The 23,174-nt window shown below is 40.0% G+C and overlaps 1 long non-coding RNA gene across 1 annotated transcript; it reads right to left on the bottom strand.

Annotated features, from left to right (window-relative positions):
* Positions 1-18,709: 18,709 nt before the first annotated feature.
* On the bottom strand, positions 18,710-22,267 carry LOC149979454 (uncharacterized). The gene is made up of 4 exons (XR_016484771.1): positions 22,159-22,267; positions 20,973-21,567; positions 20,567-20,647; positions 18,710-20,350 (listed from the first exon to the last, which is right to left on the bottom strand). It is a non-coding gene; the product is annotated as an uncharacterized LOC149979454 (long non-coding RNA).
* Positions 22,268-23,174: the final 907 nt, after the last annotated feature.

The raw sequence follows: 23,174 nt of genomic DNA on the forward strand, positions 1-23,174 counted from the left end.
CGCTTTCCCCCAGCTGTTCCTTGTCTCCTCTAACTACCCATTCACCCCGTTTCCCACCTGTTCCCTTTTTCCCTCTGATTAGGTCCCTATATCTCTCTCTGTTTCTGTTCCTGTCCTTGTCGGATTCTTGTTTGTTGTGTTTCATGCCTGAGCCAGACTATCGTCATGTTTGCTGTAACCTTGTCCTGTCCTGTCGGAATCTGCCGGTCTATCTGAGCCTACCTATGTTTGGTTATTAAAGAAGCTCTGTTTAAGTTAGTTCGCTTTTGGGTCCTCATTCACTCACCATAACATATATATATATATACAGTACCAGTCAAACGTTTGGACAGGTCTACTCATTCAAGGCCTTTTCTTTATTTTTAGAATTTTCTACAGTGTAGAATAATAGTGAAGACATCAACACAAAACTCTGAAATAACACATATGGAATCATGTAGTAACTGAAAAAGTGTTAAACAAATCAAAATATATTTTATATTTCAGATTCTTCAAAATAGCCACCTTTTGATTTGATGACAGCTTTGCACACTCTTGGCACTCTCAACCAACTTCACCTGGAATGCTTTTCCAACAGTCTTGAAGGAGTTCCAACATATGCTGAGCACTTGTTGGCTGCTTTTCCTTCACTCTGCAGTCCAACTCATCCCAAACCATCTCAATTGGGTTGAGGTCAGGTGATTGTGGAGGCCAGGTCATCTGATGCAGCACTTCATCACTCTCCTTCTTGGTCAAATAGTCCTTACACAGCCTGGAAGTGTGTTTTGGGTCATTGTCCTGTTGAAAAACAAATTATAGTTCTACTAAGCGCAAACTATAAGGAATGGCGTATCGCTGCAGAATGCTGTGGTAGCCATGCTGGTTATGTGTGCCTTGAATTATAAATAAATCACAGACAGTGTCACCAGCAAAGCACCCCCACACCATCACACCTCGTCCTCCATGCGTCCTGGTGGGACCCACACATGCAGAGATCATCTGTTCACCTACTCTGCGTCTCACAAAGACACGGTGGTTGGAACCAAAAATCTCTCATTTGGACTCATCAGATCAAAGGACAGATTTCCACAAGTCTAATGTTTATTACTCGTGATTCTTGGACCAAGCAAATCTTTTATTATTATGTATTAAATGACCTTCACATCTTAAAGTAATGATGGACTGTCTTTTCTCTTTGCTTTTTTGAGCTGTTCTTGCCCTAATATGGATGTAAGTGTTCTGTGTGTAGCTGGTGTAGAGAGTCAGGCGCAGAACAGCAAATATGAGTAATCAACGTACTTTTACTCAAAATGACAAATGTACAAAGTAACATCACGAGCACACCATGACGGACCGAAAATACAATAAACAATCACTCACAAATACAACATGGGGAACAGAGGGTTGAATAATAAACAAGTAACTGATTGAGTGAAGCCAGGTGTGATAAGACAAAGACAAAACAAATGGAAAATGAAAAGTGGATCGGCGGTGGCTAGAAAGCCGGTGACTTCGACCGTCGAATGCCGCCCAAACAAGGAGAAGGACCCACTTCGGCGGAAGTCGTGACAATGAACTTGGTCTTTTACCAAATAGGGGTATGTATACTTCTGTATACCACCCCTACCTTGTCACAACACAACTGATTTGCTAAAACACATTAAGAAGGAAAGAAATTCCACAAATGAATTTTAACAAGGCACACCTGTTAATTGAAATGCACTCCAAGTGACTACCTCATTAAGCTGGTTGAGAGAATGCCAAGAGTGTGCAAAGCTGTCATCAAGGCAAAGGGTGGCAACTTTGAAGAATCTCGAATATAACATATATTTTGATTTGTTTATCACTTTTGTGCTTACTACATGATTCCATATGTGTTATTTCATAGTTTTGATGTCTCCACTATTATTCTACAATATAGAAAATAGTAAAAATAAAGAAAAACCTTGGAACAAGTAGGTGTGTCCAAACTTTTGACTGGTACTGTATATATTTACAGCTGTAGCAATACTAAATGTCCATTGGGGAGGGTGGAGGCAGGGTAAGTGTCTGTTGGGGGGAGGGGGGTGTAAGAACTGTGTCACGACTTCCGCCCGAAGTTGGGCCCTCTTTTTGTTCGGGTGGCGTTCGGCGGTCGACGTCACCGACCTTCTAACCATCGCCGATCCACTTTTCATTTTACATTGGTTTTGTCTTGTCTTCCATCACACCTGGTTCCAATTCCATCAATTACATGTTGTGTATTTAACCCTCACACGATATTGTCCACCTTGAAGAGACTGAGAATGATTTGCAATGTATGTTGAACACTGTCAATCTCTGGTGTACAAAGTGGAGATTATTGATCAACCAAGAGAAAACCCAGATAAGCACATCATATAAAAGGGTACAGTAAGACGCATTCATCACTATCCGTTTGGAACAATATTTTTCTCCCTTCTCTGCTGACGAGTATTTTCCCAACTCAAACAAGAGTAATGAAGGTCTGGTGCACTATTTTTTTTTTTTTCTTTTGATATTTCTTGTATATTATTTTATATTGTGATTTATCAGAGGGTTCTGCAGCACCCTCAGCACCCCGAATGTCCGTAGCTATGAATATATGACCTTTGGAGTGTATAAAGTCCTAATCTGATCCTGCAGGTTTAAGTGTTGGAGTCCGTTGCTAGATAATAGAAAATCTGTAAAGTCTTTGGTTATTGTACATGTTCACAGCTCTGCAATTCATGTGTGTGTCCTTATTGAACATGGAGTTATGGAGCAAGGAAGCCAAAACGGCAAACTTTATTTAAAACAGATGTTTCCTTGGGGTGTATAAGCTTGCCCCAAATCGGGCTATTCAAGGAGACATCGGGATGGGAGCCCAATGAAATAAGGTTATGGAACCATCTTATTGACATGCCAGAGGACAGAATAACTCAACAGGCTTTCACCTGGGATAAAACACACAATTACCCTTGGACAAAGGAATGCAATGACATAAGGAAGCTGATCTTCAACAAATATTTTGAAACAAGTTGTGATGGAATCACAGGAGGATGGTGGCACCTTAATTGGGGAGGACGGCTCGTGGTAATGGCTGGAGCGGAATCAGTGGTATGGTATCAAATACATGGTTTCCATGTGTTTGATGCCATTCCAGTTGCGCCGTTCCAGACATTTATATGAGCTGTCCTCCCCTCAGCAGCCTCCACTGGATGAAATGTCAACATGAGCAAACACAAGTTAACCCTTAGCTACAAAGAAAAATGTTGATATATGGCTAAAACCAAAGCGCAGAACGTAAAACCAGATAAAGAACACCTACAGTTTGATCCATAACTGCCATAAATGTCACCTATCACCTAACAAGAAGTCAAAGATTCTTGTGTACCCAGTTGAGAACTGGGATACTGCATCTGGCAATTGAAGTAGGAAGGTTTAATGCCATAGATGAAGTGCAGTCTTCGATTTAAGGAAGATGGAGAATTAACTGCACTTTTTATTTTACTGTACTTTATAATGATGATTTAAGAGTAACCTTTTTTTAAATGCAGTAGCAGAAACCAGAACTATACAAACTTCAATTTCTATTTTATGTTACGAATTTGCTAAACGTATGACAAATTCCATCTAGGTGACTAGGTGGCTAACATTAGCTTGGCTAGGGGTTAGGGTTAGGTGTCATGGTTAAGCTAAAGTTAAGTTTAGGAGTTAGTTTAAAGGGTTAAGGTTGGGGTTCGCTTAAGGGCTAAGGTTAGGGTTAGCTAAAAGCGTTAAGGTTAAGGTTAGTGACAGGGTTAGCTAAAAAAAAGTTGCTATTTAGCTCAAATGCCAAAGTTGTCAGTGATGAGATTTGAACTCGTAACTTTTGCTTTGCTGGACGTTCTTGTTAAATGCCGACCAACCATCCTACTTTATTTTTTGCATTTATTAATTATCTGTCTCCTGTAACCATACCAAACGTAACATATCATACTAATTTGCAAGTCCCGGATTTACATTTACTATGTTACGCCTAGTCTATGAGACCAGGCTGGGAGAAGTGTTGAAGGAAAACTTGAATGTCTATTCAGAGAAGAATAGCGTTGCTGGTTACACATTTTATATCAAAAGCTTGGAAGATGGGACAACACAAGTTGTAGAACTGAAAGGTTTTTGTTTGATAAAAATATTTGTTCATTTCAGTAGGAATGCAAATGGGTGTGTATGTGTTTGTATGTGTGTGTGTATATATGCATGTTTGTATGTATGTAGTTACGTATGTACAGTATGTATGGACGGGTATGCATATGTAAGTATGTTCATTTTCTTTGGATACAGCAAATACAGTGTCCATGTGGGATGGGCATCATGAAGATGAATGACACAATAATAAATCAAATAAAACATCTAATCACATACAAACACACAATAAATACATTGCTGGAGACAAAAGGAGGAACAAACAATGCATGAGGACTATGAGCCATGGAAAGAGAAGGAAGGGGATGGATAGAAGAATTCAGAAGACTAAAAGAACATATTGGCAGTCCAACAACCTTTGATAGGTTGTGGCAGCCACCTGCCCTCTGTCACAATCTATGATGCTCATCATTAGTCATTGTCTTTCCTGAGGTCAGTTATGACAGCAGAGGGCTACAGAGTCCTCCTCCTGGGGTAGCTTGGTTCCCATTTACAATGTGAACAATGTGCTTCCCGTTCAACATGTTAATGATGCCCTTGAGGAGCGGTGCGTGTGTGTGTGTGTGTGTGTTTGTGAGCGTATGTGTGTGTGTGTGTGTTTGTGAGCGTATGTGTGTGTGTGTGTGTGTTTGTGAGCGTATGTGTGTGTGTGTGTGAGAGAAAAATAGAGAGAGAGTGAGTGAAATTGTGGCATATTTAAAAGAGATCCTAAAACACACATTGTTAGCTTGGCTTTTCCTCAGGGTGCATTTTTTAGTCTTTCAGTTTTTATTGTTATTCTTTTGTTTTTTCCATCCTCTTATGTGTGGTAAATATTTATTTTATTTTTTTCGTTGTTTTTTATGTAGTTTTTTTCCTGTTAAGTGCATTGCTTTGCATTTATGTCTGAAATGTGCTATATAATTCAAGTTAGATTTGATTTGATAGGGTTGAAAGCTACTGGTAATTTACAAAAGTTACCGAAATGTTCAGTAATTTTGGTAATTAACAGAAAATCTATGGAAATCTAATGTAACTTAGAATAACATTTTTAACATTTATTCATTTTATTAAAGGTTTTAAAAAATATAATCAATTTGACTCAAAATTCCATGATGTGTATGCAGTGAGGCATTGTTGGCAGAATAGATGGATGCAGTTCGATGCATGATTAATAGAATTCACCAAGACATTTCTTGGTAGTCCAACATATACTGCAATCAGGTTGTATATCACAGCTGGACTGGTACACTGTTTGCAGCCTCCACTCAGTCAGGATGCACTGTTTGTTTCAATTACTCAATATTTTAAACAAAAAACGGACGACTGTAACTAAGGCTGGGAATGTCAATACAATCAAACTAGCAAGGGCAATGATCACAAGTCAGTCACAACGTGGCTAATAGGCTAGCACACATGTGTCAAACACAAGGCCTGCGTGCCAAAAAGGACACACAGCGAGTATAAATTAGTCAGTTGAGTGATCTACTTTATGAAACAACAGCTTGATGTGCTCATGTCTTTGAATTCAACTTCAATTGTGCTGCTTTCGTGTGTCCTGTTTACAGTGCGCAGCAGAGGGAAAGTGTACAGACATATGCCACAGTCTTAGCTAGGCTACTAAAATATTGCAGTCTGGCTTCGGTTTTTAATGCTTGATTATGAATAACCCAAAAACACCATGCAAAAGAGACACATGTAGGCCTATTACAGCAGCATTTGAGCAGAATCCTGCCTACTCAACTACAATACACAACTTGCAGACTTGTTTACGTGTTGAGGGGGTTTTGTGCGTTTTGTTGCCAACCTTTTATATATACCGTTTATATATAATATTATATAATATATATATAATAATATATATATATATAATATATATACATAATATATATATATATATATATATAATAATATACCGTTTATATTTTACATTTTTCACTCACTCAACTTTTTTTCATTCAACTTTTTCACTCCTGACGCTTTATCTGGACGTGGTTCGTCAGGACCTCCACCAGCCGAAGATAAGTAGTAACATTAACATGATGCTTTATCTGGACCTGGTTCGTCAGGACCTCCACCAGCCGAAGCTAAGTAGTAACATTAACATGATGCTTTATCTGGACGTGGTTCGTCAGGACCTCCAACAGCCGAAGATAAGTAGTAACAATAACATGATGCTTTATCTGGACCTGGTTCGTCAGGGCCTCCACCAGCCGAAGATAAGTAGTAACATTAACATGATGCTTTATCTGGACATGGTTCGTCAGGACCTCCACCAGCCGAAGATAAGTAGTAACAATAACATGATGCTTTATCTGGACCTGGTTCGTCAGGACCTCCACCAGCCGAAGATAAGTAGTAACAATAACATGATGCTTTATCTGGACCTGGTTCGTCAGGGCCTCCACCAGCCGAAGATAAGTAGTAACATTAACATGATGCTTTATCTGGACATGGTTCGTCAGGACCTCCACCAGCCGAAGATAAGTAGTAACATTAACATGATGCTTTATCTGGACGTGGTTCGTCAGGGCCTCCACCAGCCGAAGCTAAGTAGTAACATTAACATGATGCTTTATCTGGACCTGGTTCGTCAGGACCTCTACCAGCCGAAGATAAGTAGTAACATTAACATGATGCTTTATCTGGACATGGTTCGTCAGGACCTCCACCAGCCAAAGATAAGTAGTAACATTAACATGATGCTTTATCTGGAAGTGGTTCGTCAGGACCTCCACCAGCCGAAGATAAGTAGTAACATTAACATGATGCTTTATCTGGACATGGTTCGTCAGGACCTCCAACAGCCGAAGATAAGTAGTAACATTAACATGATGCCTTCTAATTGCAGTCGCTGTACTCATAATATACAGGAGAACGATCACCTTATGGTGCAAGCCCAGCTTCAGACGCAATCGTTAGGCACGGGTAATTTCAGTGTAGGAAAGGATGAAACAGCATCTGTGCCACCAGTAAGTACAGATAGTAACGTTAGTATAAATCCCCTGGCACGGTCCCCGCAGCCGGACAACTTTCTCATGGCTTCTGGAGGGAAATGCTGTAGGAATGCTCAACCGGTGTTGCTCATTCAGCCGACAGAAACGTTCAACCTGTTTTCCCCATTAAGCAGCGAGTCGGAGTCTGAGGCCAAGCCTTCTCTTGTCTCTATTCCTCCCGTTACGGGGTCTGAGACGCCGAAGCTTCCCACCATTAGCTCTGACAAATTGAAAACTCTATTCATTGGCGACTCCATTACCCGCAGTATTAGACTTAAAACGAATCATCCAGCGATCATACACTGCTTACCAGGGGGCAGGGCTACTGACGTTAAGGCTAATCTGAAGATGGTGCTGGCTAAAGCTAAAACGGGCGAGTGTAGAGAGTATAGAGATATTGTTATCCACGTCGGCACCAACGATGTTAGGATGAAACAGTCAGAGGTCACCAAGCGCAACATAGCTTCAGCGTGTAAATCAGCTAGAAAGATGTGTCTGCATCAAGTAATTGTCTCTGGCCCCCTCCCAGTTATGGGGAGTGATGAGCTCTACAGCAGAGTTTCACAACTCAATCGCTGGTTGAAAACTGTTTTCTGCCCCTCCCAAAAGATAGAATTTGTAGATAATTGGCCCTCTTTCTGGGACTCGCCCACAAACAGGATCAAGCCTGACCTGCTGAGGAGTGACGGACTCCATCCTAGCTGGAGGGGTGCTCTCATCTTATCTACCAAACATAGACAGGGCTCTAACTCCTCTAGCTCCACAATGACCTGGAGATGCAGGGCCTTAGACTGCTGCGCAACTCGGGAGCCCAGTTATAAATCACATGGTTAAATGTATGGATAAAAAGCAAAATTGTGCTGCCCTCTTCACTGACCTGTCAAGGACCTTTGATACTGTTTCTCACTCACTGCTAATTTAGAGGCTTTAATGGATTGGCCGAGACTAGGCTGCATGTAACTGGTTTAAAAATGACTTGACAGATAGAACGCAATGTGTATCTACTGATGGTGTTAAATCAGGTTTCCTGGATATTACGAAAGGCTTCCTGCAGGAGTCGGTTCTGGGTCCTGTACTTTTTACTGTTTACATGAACAATGTTGACTTGTCTGTAAAAAATTGTAACCTGCACTTGTATGCCGATGATACTGTTGTGTGCTATTGGTTGACCAGACGCCATCTGAACTATAGTCTGCCTTCATTGTATTACAGAACTTTATTGACCTGAAATGAGTATTGAATGCAGGTTAAACTAAGTATACATTGTTCTCTTGAGTGTATAAAAATCACTCTAAATGTTTAAGCATATGTACTTTGGATTGTGTCCATATTGATTGTGTCCCTGCTTACAAATATCAAGGCATCTGGATAAACGAAAGCTGTCTTCTTTAAAAAGCATATTGATGAGTCAGTTAAGAGGCTGAGAATAAACATGGGCTTCTATAGAAATAGGTCCTGCCTCTCGCTAAATAGTAGAAAGCAGATTATTCAGTCAACGATCCTATCGGTCCTACACGATTGCGACATCATCTATATGAACGCAGCTGCCACTTCATTAAAGCCGTTTAAAGTGACAGTTTTACTATTCATCACTGCATTCTCAACCAGAAAGTTGGTTGGCCCTCTTTGATGTCACATAGGTCGATACATTGCTATGTTTTCATATACAGCATAAAGCCGTTTTACAAAAGGTCCCACTGTACCTAACATCATTACTAAACTTTAGACATGAGTTACCACAACGGGCTCAGGGATGGCCAACTCTGGAAATTCCTTTGGTCTCTACTGAGTTATCAGCTTTTAGTTTTCTTGCACCTTATTTGTGGAACAATCTTCAAAATGTTATTACATGTGATGTTTTGGTGCCCATAGGGCAATTCAGAAAGCTGATTGAGGATCTTATTACTGATGAATGTGATGTTTTGGTGCCCATAGGGCAATTCAGAAAGATGATTGAGGAGCTTATTACTGATGAATGTGATGTTTTGGTGCCTCTAGGGCAATTCAGAAAGATGATTGAGGAGCTTATTACTGATGAATGTGATGTTTTGGTGCCCATAGAGCAATTCAGAAAGATGATTGAGGAGCTTATTACTGATGAATGTGATGTTTTGGTGCCTCTAGGGCAATTCAGAAAGATGATTGAGGATCTTATTACTGATGAATGTGATGTTTTGGTGCCTCTAGGGCAATTCAGAAAGATGATTGAGGAGCTTATTACTGATGAATGTGATGTTTTGGTGCCTCTAGGGCAATTCAGAAAGATGATTGAGGATCTTATTACTGATGAATGTGATGTTTTGGTGCCCATAGGGCAATTCAGAAAGATGATTGAGGATCTTATTACTGATGAATGTGATGTTTTGGTGCCTCTAGGGCAATTCAGAAAGATGATTGAGGAGCGTATTACTGATGAATGTGATGTTTTGGTGCCCATAGAGCAATTCAGAAAGATGATTGAGGAGCTTATTACTGATGAATGTGATGTTTTGGTGCCCATAGGGCAATTCAGAAAGATGATTGAGGAGCGTATTACTGATGAATGAGATGTTTTGGTGCCCATAGGGCAATTCAGAAAGATGATTGAGGAGCGTATTACTGATGAATGTGATGTTTTGGTGCCCATAGGGCAATTCAGAAAGATGATTGAGGAGCGTATTACTGATGAATGTGATGTTTTGGTGCCCATAGAGCAATTCAGAAAGATGATTGAGGATCTTATTACTGATGAATGTGATGTTTTGGTGCCTCTAGGGCAATTCAGAAAGATGATTGAGGATCGTATTACTGATGAATGTGATGTTTTGGTGCCTCTAGGGCAATTCAGAAAGATGATTGAGGAGCTTATTACTGATGAATGTGATGTTTTGGTGCCCATAGAGCAATTCAGAAAGATGATTGAGGAGCTTATTACTGATGAATGTGATGTTTTGGTGCCTCTAGGGCAATTCAGAAAGATGATTGAGGATCTTATTACTGATGAATGTGATGTTTTGGTGCCTCTAGGGCAATTCAGAAAGATGATTGAGGAGCTTATTACTGATGAATGTGATGTTTTGGTGCCTCTAGGGCAATTCAGAAAGATGATTGAGGATCTTATTACTGATGAATGTGATGTTTTGGTGCCCATAGGGCAATTCAGAAAGATGATTGAGGATCTTATTACTGATGAATGTGATGTTTTGGTGCCTCTAGGGCAATTCAGAAAGATGATTGAGGAGCGTATTACTGATGAATGTGATGTTTTGGTGCCCATAGAGCAATTCAGAAAGATGATTGAGGAGCTTATTACTGATGAATGTGATGTTTTGGTGCCCATAGGGCAATTCAGAAAGATGATTGAGGAGCGTATTACTGATGAATGAGATGTTTTGGTGCCCATAGGGCAATTCAGAAAGATGATTGAGGAGCGTATTACTGATGAATGTGATGTTTTGGTGCCCATAGGGCAATTCAGAAAGATGATTGAGGAGCTTATTACTGATGAATGTGATGTTTTGGTGCCCATAGGGCAATTCAGAAAGATGATTGAGGAGCGTATTACTGATGAATGTGATGTTTTGGTGCCCATAGAGCAATTCAGAAAGATGATTGAGGAGCTTATTACTGATGAATGTGATGTTTTGGTGCCTCTAGGGCAATTCAGAAAGATGATTGAGGATCTTATTACTGATGAATGTGATGTTTTGGTGCCTCTAGGGCAATTCAGAAAGATGATTGAGGAGCTTATTACTGATGAATGTGATGTTTTGGTGCCCATAGGGCAATTCAGAAAGATGATTGAGGAGCTTATTACTGATGAATGTGATGTTTTGGTGCCCATAGAGCAATTCAGAAAGATGATTGAGGAGCTTATTACTGATGAATGTGATGTTTTGGTGCCTCTAGGGCAATTCAGAAAGATGATTGAGGATCTTATTACTGATGAATGTGATGTTTTGGTGCCTCTAGGGCAATTCAGAAAGATGATTGAGGAGCTTATTACTGATGAATGTGATGTTTTGGTGCCTCTAGGGCAATTCAGAAAGATGATTGAGGATCTTATTACTGATGAATGTGATGTTTTGGTGCCCATAGGGCAATTCAGAAAGATGATTGAGGATCTTATTACTGATGAATGTGATGTTTTGGTGCCTCTAGGGCAATTCAGAAAGATGATTGAGGAGCGTATTACTGATGAATGTGATGTTTTGGTGCCCATAGAGCAATTCAGAAAGATGATTGAGGAGCTTATTACTGATGAATGTGATGTTTTGGTGCCCATAGGGCAATTCAGAAAGATGATTGAGGAGCGTATTACTGATGAATGAGATGTTTTGGTGCCCATAGGGCAATTCAGAAAGATGATTGAGGAGCGTATTACTGATGAATGTGATGTTTTGGTGCCCATAGGGCAATTCAGAAAGATGATTGAGGAGCTTATTACTGATGAATGTGATGTTTTGGTGCCCATAGGGCAATTCAGAAAGATGATTGAGGAGCGTATTACTGATGAATGTGATGTTTTGGTGCCCATAGAGCAATTCAGAAAGATGATTGAGGAGCTTATTACTGATGAATGTGATGTTTTGGTGCCTCTAGGGCAATTCAGAAAGATGATTGAGGATCGTATTACTGATGAATGTGATGTTTTGGTGCCTCTAGGGCAATTCAGAAAGATGATTGAGGAGCTTATTACTGATGAATGTGATGTTTTGGTGCCCATAGGGCAATTCAGAAAGATGATTGAGGAGCTTATTACTGATGAATGTGATGTTTTGGTGCCCATAGGGCAATTCAGAAAGATGATTGAGGATCTTATTACTGATGAATGTGTTCTTTATGACCATGTTTTTATTTCTTTCTGCTTGCATTTTGTATTTATATTTTGATGTGTGTATTTTCTATAATTGCTGTAGTTCAGGGCTCACCTGTAAAAGAGACCTTGGTCTCAGTATGACTCTCTAATAAAATAAAGGTTCAATACATAAATAAATTACATCTGCTAGTCTTCCAACTTTTGACTTTATTCACAACTGCCACCAGTTTAATGACAAAACATTGACAACAAATACATGTTGACATAACAAAATAAAGTTTGTAATAAAGGATATTTCATGCTGAAAAAATAATATTAAACACAAATGGTATTCAATAAGTTGATGGTTTATATTTACAATGACAAAGCTGTAAAATGTTATCCAATTGTTTTATTTCATCTTGTTTAATTATTTAATGTATTTTGTCACACAGAGGGCCATAGATGATTAGACACCTGTGATATTCTGAAGTACCCAAAGCGGCCACTAGATGTCCTGTGATAAATTACATAAAATCCTTGAAAGATAGCAAAATACTGGTAGTTTACTGGTAGACTTAGGTTTCCAGTAATATACCCTCCCTTTACACTCCTAGTCTGAGATGACTTTGCACATATTTCCCAAAGCGCTCTTTCTCTGTTGATCCTGAGTGATAGGTTGTCTCAATGTAATCCAGGTATGAAATTATCTTTATTTTCAAACACAATCTGTTTTGTGGCTTAGTTGTGGTCAATTTTCAGTGTACAAAATATTATAATTATGTTCTGGCCCCCCGACCATGTGCTCCGACAAAATCGGCCAAAATCGGTTGCCTAACCACTGGCCTACAGGATGTGTGTTTGGTGCCACCTGTGGATCACCCAGAGACACCGGCTGCTCTGATACAGACTGGTAGAGTGGAACTCTAATGGTACTTCTGAGGGAAAGGAGAGATGAAGGGAAGGGAGATGAGGGGAGTGGAGGAGTAGAGGAGTGGAGGGAAGGGTAGGAGACAAGATAATGAAGGGGTGGAGAGGAGGGGAAAGGTGTGGAGAGGAGGGGAAGAGAGAAGAGCAGAGCAGAGAGGAAAGGAGGCAAGGGGAGAGCCCTGAGTGGTTAATTATAACTGAAAGCAGTGCCCTTCTTTTTTTATCCCATGTGTCTTTTCATCCTTCCTTTCTCCAGAGACAGACAAAGCGAAAGTACAGAGAGTGCCTTTGCTGGTGCTAGGACAAAAACCTCTCCCTCAACGTCAGCAAGACCAAGAAGCTGATCGTAGATCGTAGAGCTTCAAGTTCCTACGTGTCCACATCCAGAACAGTCATGAATGTACGGCAACCCCTCTTCTCTCTCAGGAGACTGAAACGATTTGGCGTGGCCCCTCAGATCCTTAGGAACTTTTACAACAGCACCACTGAGAGCATCCGGACTGGTTGTATCACTGTCTGGTATGGCAACTGCACGGCCCGCAACAGGAAGGCTCTACAGAGGGTGTTGCGGACAGCCCAACGAATCACTGGGGGCGAGCTCCCAGCCATCCAGGACATACATGCCAGTCACTGTCTGAGAAAGGCCTAAATAATTGCCAAAGATTCCAGCCACCGAGACAGGGACTGTTCTCCATGCTCCTGTCCGGCAGGCGGCACCGGTGCAATCAAGGCTCAGGCAAAGAGTGATAAATACCTGGCCATAAGACTGTTAAATATCCAGGTTACAACACTCTATTTTCCCAGGGGGCAGTAGCAACCTTGTCCAGGTGCTGAGCCTGATTGATAAGGACACAGGTGCTACCAATTAAGGTGATGGTCAGTCAGTGTCCCAGCTTGTGGCTGCTGGTTTGTTTGGTGGCCATGAGGCTTTTCGTTTGGCTTTGAGTCTTTAGTTTGGGCATGCCTGTGGTTTTATGTTTTGTATGTTTATTTTCATCACCATCTGAACAAATAAAGTCAAGACGGAGCTGGCACTGACCTCAGTAAGTTGCTGTCTCCTGAGCACATCCAACACAGTCCTCAAACGCTGATTTCTCACATAAATGCACACATTCATTCAGGTTACAGAGCACGTAACTAAGCCTAGGACCCATAGACAATGCGAGTGTAACAATATCCATAGGCTGGTTATTGGGTTCATAACAATTGGTTAAATTATTTATTGAATGAGCAGAAATTACACATGGTTTATGTACAGCTTCATTAAAGCACAATAAGCAAACATATGTTAAATATATTGTGTAACTACAAAACTCAAGTGATTGATTGACAGTAGCTATTGAATGAAGTGTGTGTGTGTGCTTGGGTGTGTTTCTCTGCTACATCTAGTTCACAGTACCATTCTACAAAATTACAACAGTCTTTTTCAGACTGTCATTAAGATATTAGAGAGGTTATTTAACAGCAGTGCAGTTACATTGCAAGTCTCCCCATATTCCTTGGCCTTATGGTATTTTTCTAAAATCCCCACAGTTCTCAGATGCATGATTTACAGGCTGTCCATTCCCATGATATCTGCAGTAGAAACAGAGTTAGACTGACCACTCTCTCAGAACCTAGAATGAGGAACAACAGTGTTTGACTGACCACTCTCTCAGAACCTAGAATCAGGAACAACAGTGTTTGACTGACCACTCTCTCAGAACCTAGAATCAGGAACAACACACATAATCAGTCCTAGTCCTTACACTGTGATCAGGGTAATTGGAGTAGTAGTCTCTTACCTTGGGGTGGTCAGGTTTGTGCCATCCACCCATTTTCAGGTCCTCTCAGTAACTGACAGTCAGACCAATCCAGACCTTTGTGTTAGTCCTTAGCTATAGCTACCTAGCTAGGCTAACAAGCTAATTAGTAACAACAACAAAAATCGAACAGACCTTTGTGAAGTAGTCAAGCAGGGATAAATGTGCACCAATGTCAAACAAATTGATATGAGTATGATGTCATAGAAGAACAACTAGCTACTGCATTTTATTTGGTATCTACAAGGGGTCATTGCATTAGCTACATTGGTTATCAAGATGGTTTGTATCGATTGTATTAGTGTGGCACCCTTTTGCATGTAAACCATTATCTGTTATACATAGTAGATATTACAGTACATTCCTAACAGGAACGTACTGTAATACAGTCCTCATTTATGGTAAGCTATGCCAAGATCTCTAGACATCCCAGACCGAGGACAGCCCCGCTGGTGCACCTGCCTGAATTGCCAGGAGATGGCCACTGACCTTGAGAGGAAGTGCTGCGGTCAGAGCCTGGACAGATGTGTGAGCAGGATGGCACACATGAAACGTTTTTGCCTGGAGGAGGGGACTTTGCGCTCTGTCTGGTCTACCAGAAATGTAATTTTGCCACAGGCCAACCTGCACAGATCACAAGGAGTACAGACATGCATCATAAAGACAATATGTTGTTTGGCAGTATGGAGCCCTGGGACAAGAACCAAGTGGTAATCTCTAGGCTGGAGAGATAGAGCTCTGATGTCCTCACTCCAGAAGACAGCACAGTAAATCACTCCCAGCGCTGTCACAAAGCCTATAACAACACGTACAACTGTTCTACCATTTACTGTCCAGCAGTACCACCAGAGATATCTCCAAGTTCAACTTGCTAAATACTTCAATCCAAATACTCATGAACCTTAAAACACACAACTGCTGCCATTTCACCACTCCACTATTCTATTTATCATGACCAAGTATGTTTACATAACAGTTGAAATAATTTCACCACTCCACTATTCTATTTATCATGACCAAGTATGTTTACATAACAGTTGAAATAATTTCACCACTCCACTATTCTATTTATCATGACCAAGTATGTTTACATAACAGTTGAAATAATTTCACCACTCCACTATTCTATTTATCATGACCAAGTATGTTTACATAACAGTTGAACACATTTCACCACTCCACTATTCTATTTATCATGACCAAGTATGTTTACATAACAGTTGAACACTTTCCACAACTACACTATTCTATTTATCATGACCAAGTATGTTTACATAACAGTTGAACACATTTCACCACTCCACTATTCTATTTATCATGACCAAGTATGTTTACATAACAGGAACACATTTCACCACTCCACTATTCTATTTATCATGACCAAGTATGTTTACATAACAGTTGAAATAATTTCACCACTCCACTATTCTATTTATCATGACCAAGTATGTTTACATAACAGTTGAACACATTTCACCACTCCACTATTCTATTTATCATGACCAAGTATGTTTACATAACAGTTGAAATAATTTCACCACTCCACTATTCTATTTATCATGACCAAGTATGTTTACATAACAGTTTAACACTTTCCACAACTACACTATTCTATTTATCATGACCAAGTATGTTTACATAACAGTTGAACACATTTCACCACTCCACTATTCTATTTATCATGACCAAGTATGTTTACATAACAGTTGAACACTTTCCACAACTACACTATTCTATTTATCATGACCAAGTATGTTTACATAACAGTTTAACACTTTCCACCACTCCACTATTCTATTTATCATGACCAAGTATGTTTACATAACAGTTGAACACTTTCCACAACTACACTATTCTATTTATCATGACCAAGTATGTTTACATAACAGTTTAACACTTTCCACCACTCCACTATTCTATTTATCATGACCAAGTATGTTTACATAACAGTTGAACACTTTCCACAACTACACTATTCTATTTATCATGACCAAGTATGTTTACATAACAGTTGAACACATTTCACCACTCCACTATTCTATTTATCATGACCAAGTATGTTTACATAACAGTTTAACACATTTCACAACTACAATGTACCATATTATTTTAGCCATTTTTTTAATTGTCTGGGTGATTTAGTACTTTACCAGTTCAGTACCTTATCAGAATGTCAGAATGAATCAGAATGTTTTCCTTACTCTGATTTTGTTTTTTTGAGGTTACAGAGACTACCTTATAATCTTGTTTATCTCCCTAATAAACCTGTAGTTAACCTGATCTTTTTAATCGGACAGACTTGTTTTGTACTGTATTTACACCAGGGTAGTCCGTCTTTTTGGATATCTACCCTCCTGTAGGCCTGTGAATTTGAAGTTAAAACCGCCAGGAGCATAGATATCCAGAAAAATATAACAATTTAGTAAATAATACAAAAACCCTTCCAAAAATGCAATAATAATTTCTATTTGATAGGTAAAGAATACACAAATATTGTTTCTCACACAAATGTATTGTTTCCCACACAAACTTCCCTTATTTACAAATTTCAACAACATTTCTGAGTACTCTGTAGGTTTTCACGCTTCCTGGGAGCCACCAAGTCTGACAATAGGGAAAGCTCATGTCCTTCCACACTCAAAAGTGTGCTAACTGCTTCCTGTGTTGCGACATCTCCTTGAAGTTATAGAAGCTCAGCCATAGTTGGTGATGGCACTTTAGGGAGTCTTGGTTCATTTGATCTCAGGATCATTCTCCTTGGTAGCCCCAGTCGAGAGCCAAGTCTTAACACGGTTCTTTACAAGTTCTGGGATGTAGGTGTAGTCCTTTGCTGTTTTCAATGTGAAGAAACCTTATTGTATCGTCTGAATGATACAATAATATTTGAGTATTTTGTCTATAGAATTTAATTATCAGTGCAGACAATATTGACAATATAACGGCAATGACATGTATTATGACAATCTAAAAATATAACAGCGCTAACATGTGACTCATTATACAGTATATTGAGTTGTACTAATGACATTTTCTTGATTGCACATCATACAAATATTTTTCACAACCATGAGGATGACTAACACTTGCAAAACCCTTACAAAACCCTTACGTCAAAATTTGCATTTGCTCTTGTCAAATCAAATGTTCACATGTGAAATAGCTGTTTTCACATGTTGAGCTTAAAAATGTGAGTTCACATGATTACAGCACTTTTTTATGTGAGAAGAAAAACTTGTTTTCACCTCAGAAATGTGTATATGCATTCTCATGTGAAAAACTTTCTCATGTGAAATCTCCCATTTACATGTGGAATTGCAAGTTCACAAGTGAAAACCATTCACATGTGTAAATTTAATTTTTAGTTTCACAATTTATTGCAAGATCACATGTGGTGAAATGGGGTTATTCTCCTCACATGTGAAGAGTTGGCATTAACATGTTGCAGTAGCAATGTTTCCACATATGGAATTGTAAATTCTGTAATGTTTTGTACAAATTCTGAAAGTTCAAGTGTGTTAAATATTTAGATTTCCAATTTCTGAGCCTTCCATTCAGAAAGTTACTGCTGCAGGCACCCACCTCTCCTCTTCAGACTTTGGAAGAAACCCAGTGAAAAGAACAGAGAAGCTAGCACTCCGTGTCTCCTTATTTATATTTTGTAACATGTTAAAAGTAGCACTGTTAACTCAAGTTTTAGTGCACTATTGTTTTTATCACATTGTCTGAAAGTGTTAAAAAATACACTGAACACATACAATACATCATCTCTTCAGCTAAAAACAACAACGCAATGTCAAAACAAGTTAACTTTGAGGTAATTCACCTAATTTTGCTAACCGATACCGGCAATATTCTTGTAAATGAAAATGCTCGCCTAACCTGCTACGAAAATCACTTAGTATCAAACTGGAGTGAAAATAATGTGTCCTGAAAAAAGCTTCAGTCTCTGCTGCTACCTTTAGTCAACAAGTTTGGCAACTACTCCTAGTGGTGAAAGTAAGAACTGCAATTGAAGCCAGAAAATTAATTTTTATTTTTATTTTACCTTTATTTAACTAGGCAAGTTATTAAGAACAAATTCTTATTTTCAATGACGGCCTAAGAACAGTGGGTTAACTGCCTGTTCAGGGGCAGAACGACAGATTTGTACATTGTCAGCTCGGGGGTTTGAACTTGCAACCTTGACTACTGTTCAGTCGTGTGGTCAGGTGCCACAAAAAAGGACTTAGGAAAATTGCAATTGGCCCAGAATAGGGCCTCATGGCTGGCCCTTGGATGTACACAGAGAGCTAATATTAATAATATGTATGTCAATCTCTCCTGGCTGAAAGTGGAGGAGATTGACATACATATATACAACGACCAGGGACCTTTTCAAAAGCCTCATCAAAATGGCAGTGATTGGTACTGTAGATGGTTAACAATAACAAATCAGACATTGAATATCTCTTTAAGCATGGTCAAGTTAATAATTATGCTTTGCATTATGTATTGAACCACCCAGACACAAAGATAGTCGTCCTTCTGAACTGAACACGGAAAATTAATTCACTTTTTGTCCTAAACACAAATTCTTACAGTATGTTTGGGACAAATCCAACACAACACATAACTGAGTAACTGCCTCCTTATTTCCAAGCATGGTGGTGCCTGCATCATGGTATGGGTAAGCTTGACTTCGGGAAACGGGATGGAGCTAAGCACATTCAAAATCCTAGAGGAAAACCTGCTTCAGTCTGCTTTACACCAGACACTGGGAGAGGAATTCACCTTTCAGTATGACAATAACATACACCTTAAGACCAAATCTACACCGGATTTGCTTACCAAGAAGACAGGAAATGTTCCTGTGTGGCCAAATTACAGTTGAGACCTAAATCTGCTTGAAAATATTTGGAAAGACTTGAAAATAGCTGTCTAGCCATGATCCCATCCTCTTGACAGAGGTTGAAGAATTACAAAAAAAATAATGGGCTAATATAATGGGTAATATGTATACCGCTCTTAGACACTTACCCAAGAAGAATCACAGCTGTAATCTTCTGCCAAACATGTTGTGACTCAGGGAGCTTAATACTTATCAAATAACTCAAATCTAGTCGTTGTAGTTATATCAATCTTTAAAATGGTACATTTTTTCTTCTACTTTGACATTCCCGAGTATTTTGTGTAGATTGTTCATTAAATTGTGATCCATTTTAATCCCACTTTGTAACAATACAATGTGAAGAAATCCAAGGGGTATGAATACTTTTGCAAGGCACTAAGACAAAAGAAACATGACACAGTGTGTGACTGATGAATCAGAGCAGGAACTGAAGAAATGTATTCAAATGCTGCAAGTGAACTCTAGAATTGAACAAATAACTATGCAAATGGAAATCATTGGTCGATAACCAGAGTAAGTTACAAAAATAGGATTTTGATTCCTATGCAATGTTCTACAAACAGTTCACTTTGTCTGCCAGAGGGGGCTGCTCGTCCTGGAGTGAAGGGGGTGGCATCGCATATGTGGGGTAGACCTGGGGCTCATTAGGATATAAGGCGGCAGTAGGGCGACCCATGTGATAGCTGTTTTGAGGAGGTGCATGGGGGTCCTCTGGGTAACAGGGAGCTTGCATGCCCCGGCTGAGGAAGAGACAGCAGCGGAGGAGCAGGAGGGCAACATGTCCTGGGGAGGGTAACCACTGCTGGTCAACGACCCAGTGTTGTATCCAACATGTCTGACAGAAACACAATGACAGAAGGTTTTGATAATACAAAAGTTGCCACATTGATTGCAATCCTAATGAATAGAATAATATTAATAATTTTTATAATAACAATGCGTGTATAAATGCTCAGCCATAACCTCATGTTATTTATTACATTTTTTTCTTTTAAAATAATCTTCCAAAGACAAAAAATATCACCTCAGGCGGGTCACCCCCAAGACTGACCTGGCAACAGCGTACTAGCCCGAGTCCTGTGAGAACGAGGAGTTTAGGGTATTCCTCCTCCCTGGGAGGTAGCAGAGGAGACTGGGGTGTAGGGATATTGAGTAGAATAATTGTTCATGTCTCCATAAAACACCTCTATGCTTCAATATCGATCACAAAAACAAAAAACATCACTTCCCTGCAATAGGACACAGTGTGCTCGTAAGTCTTATTACCTTGATAAACAGCTTATTTTGTAATGCATTCAAGCACCTTGCAACATCTAACCCCTAAACTCTTGCTTAACACAAAGTAGCTAGCTAGCTAAAATATGTTTATTCATCTCTGGCACTTAATTCAGCTGACTAACGTTAGCTAGCTTGTAAATATTTGAAATGTACAACCACCACACTAACGTAAGACCTACTGTGTAAATTGTTCCTAGACCATGGTTCTTTTGAAGTCCTTCGATGTTGACTTTGTTGAAAGTCTTGAAGTCTTCTCGTTGAAATCACAGCTAATGTTGCGGACAGGCAGTGAGTGGCTCTCTACGGAGGTGTCTACGGATCTAGGGATCTCTCTAGCTAACTGACACGGAAATTCAAATATTCCCGCCCCAACGTAAGTGGTACTAGCTAGTTGGTTGGGTGTGTATTGACGTAACGCTATGATGTCTCCTCTTTCCAAGTGTAAGTGTCATGCAGTTCAGACACCAGAAAACGTCAGTTTAAGTTCATGCACAATAATTGGGAGTGTACGATCCCAGAAATCCTTGTTAACGAGTAACCGGGTATAAAAAGGGCCAGCTGGAGCCATCTGAGCGGTTGGCTTCTGAACCCTCACCAGCTAATGACTTAACGCTGGCTGTACTTTGGTCTGACCCACTACAGGCAGTCCGGCAGAAACCAGGCAGATGTTTTCATATCCAGAGCTTTATTCTCTAGGTCACCACCACACAGTTGCACAAACCCACACATCATTGAAGTATCTTTGTGGTTACAGTTAGAAATGGACTTGTGGTTCTGAAAGATAAAAACAGAAACACAGTGTTGGAAACTAAACAATAGGAAGATCTACACAGGAAGGAATGTCCTAACATTACACCTGAATAGGGATATTCACACAGCATATCAACATGTGGATAAACATCTCACTGGAGAGAGAGAGCTAACTAGTCTGACAAGCTAGATATATGGCCCTCTCTCTCAGGCCTATCTTATCAGATCTGTCTCTGGGGTCATAAATTATACTGCACCTGCATGAGCTCCAGTTCTGAAACGTCTAGTCTAGACTGTTCTAGAGGCTTGCCCTGGCACCTGCAAATGGCAACAATAATGGCTACTATGAAAACGCTGCGGTAGCATGGGTATACAGACTATACAAATGACTCTAGACAAATATGCATCTACAGCGCAGATGCTCATGCAATCAAGGCGAAACTGGCACTTATGCAACATAAACAACATGGAGTATCTGAAATATACATAAGCTGCAGGATAAGAACATGACTTTAATACAGTTGCAGATGTAACAAGGTAACTTAAGGTAAATTACTTGCAGTCAATCATCATTACGTAGCATAAAACATCCCAACAATAAACCCCACAACTCACTTTCTTGGATGCCCGCACAATCTTCCTAGTAAACACAATGAAAAACCTTGGTAGCAAGCCAAAACTTGCGTCTTCTTCTTGGAACCACATAAACACTCTGAGCTAGAGTGGGCGGGTGCAGTGTCCAAATGTGCATTCGGGCATGCTGATTGGCTGAAACTTCAGCGTTCTGATTGACAGCTGAGATGGAGAGATATCCACCCTAACGGGACTCTGGGAAAGGTCAGGTGCAAAATAATGGCCTTTTTTTTACATCAGGAGTGTACGACCCCGGAAATACTTGTGCCAGTGCGTGGTCAGGAGTGTGCTCCCGCTCACAATAAATTTCACTGATTGTGTACAGGTTGGAAAATACCCGGAAACAACTATTTTCATGCAGTTATCACTGGCTGTCTAACTGCACCCATACCGACCACACTCTCACACACACATACAAACACACACACTCAGGTACACACGCACACACACACACACACACACACACACACACACACACACACACACACACACACACACACACACACACACACACACACACACACACACACACACACACACACACACACTCTTCTTCACCCTGCTGCTGAGCCTATTGATCTACCTCCACAGTGTTCCTGCACACTGTTTCACATTGTTTATAATGGTCAGTTCTTGTGTTCATTTATTAAATGTTGTATTACCTTCTCTTTTTTCATTTACTATTTTGCTCTTGTCTATTTGTGTTACTTTTGCTACCTTACATTTATTCTGCACTGTTGAGGAAGAGCTTTAAGTCAGCATTTCATTGTACCGTTACACCCGCTGCATTCTGTGCATGTGACAAATAAACTGTGGTTAGATTTGATCAACATAGTTCTTCATTATCTCTCTGCAGTTACACAGGGTTCTACTCCATGTATACTGTCTGTCTGTCTGTCTGTCTGTCTGTCTGTCTGTCTGTCTGTCTGTCTGTCTGTCTGTCTGTCTGTCTGTCTGTGTGTGTGTCTCTCACCCATTGCTGCTTTATCCCCAACTTC

The sequence above is a fragment of the Oncorhynchus mykiss genome, chromosome 12, assembly GCF_057628025.1.
Source record: "Oncorhynchus mykiss isolate SJ-2025 chromosome 12, ASM5762802v1, whole genome shotgun sequence".
In the NCBI taxonomy this organism is placed as follows: Eukaryota; Metazoa; Chordata; class Actinopteri; order Salmoniformes; family Salmonidae; genus Oncorhynchus; species Oncorhynchus mykiss.